The sequence below is a fragment of the Montipora capricornis genome, chromosome 1 (assembly GCF_036669925.1).
Source record: "Montipora capricornis isolate CH-2021 chromosome 1, ASM3666992v2, whole genome shotgun sequence".
Lineage (NCBI taxonomy): Eukaryota > Metazoa > Cnidaria > Anthozoa > Scleractinia > Acroporidae > Montipora > Montipora capricornis.
Genome location: NC_090883.1, coordinates 48,516,095 through 48,517,314, shown reverse-complemented (window position 1 = coordinate 48,517,314; position 1,220 = coordinate 48,516,095).

Here is a 1,220-nt window from a genome sequence, read left to right as displayed (position 1 = left end):
CACTCACTATCACTCACTATTCGAGAAGAGTAGGGGATGAAGTTCCCGGTGTTGTGGCTGTCCTCTGTGTGCATATGGGTGGATGGGTATAGCAGGTCCACATCAACTGAATAGCTGCCAAAACTTTAACCTGCTCAAACAAATAAATAACAAACAAACAATGCGTCACCCGCTCATTCGAGTGCACGCGCGAGTGGAGCTAGAGGCCAACACAAACAGATTTAAGTGACTATTAAACCGTTTGTGTACAATTTTCAAAATTTTCGTGAATAGAAGATGTCTACTTATATTCCATATATATAGGAATTAGAAGAAAGGTGAGCGAAATTAGCGGTATTTGTTTATTTCTTGTGACCTATTTCTCACAAATACGGACCGAGGTTCGAAAGGGTTTTCAGCTGAGCGCGCGCGCGTAACCCACACTCGCAATTCGTAAGCTGCTCGCGTCAGCTCATGATTCAAATGGGTCACCAGAAATAAACAAATACCGCTAGTTTCGCTCACCCTTCTTCTAATTCCTATACATAAAGAATATAAATAGACCTCTCCTATTCACGAAAACTACGAAAATCCTACACAAACGGTTTAATGGTCACTTTATTAAATCCGTTTGTGTTGGCCTGTAGCTCCACTCGCGCGCGGATTCGAATGAGTGGGTGACGCATACGTAAATGCTGATCTTATACCCCCTCATTTTTCCTGATTTTGCAACTTTACTCGTTTATATCTCTACTTCCGGACGGTGAATTTTTTAATTTTTTGCATGTTAGCTTAGATTAATTTGAAACGTCTGTCTTTCAAATTTAAAAAAAAATTCTGTGGGTGAAAAAAAAAATAAAGTTAGACACATAAAAAAAAAAAACTAATTTTTCCGAAAAACTGGCCTACAGATTTGTTGAATTTTAAATATTTTAGAGAGTATTTCTAACATTATCTGGTTACGCTGAAGGCGAAAAATTCAAAGTCCCGTTTCTTCAAAACAAGAAACTCAATCGTGTCAGATTACCATGTACTTCAGGTTCAAAACCTTTCCTGAAGAACATTTTCCTTCAATAACAAGAAAAATTATGCTTTACTATTGCCATAAAAACTATCCAGCACACATATCATAAAACATGATGAATTCATAAAGGCCACCTTTTCCAGAGAACAATTTTTTGAAACAAACAACATATTTGCTATTATTGCGTGGGTGAAGAGAAAAAACTCAATCGTGTCAA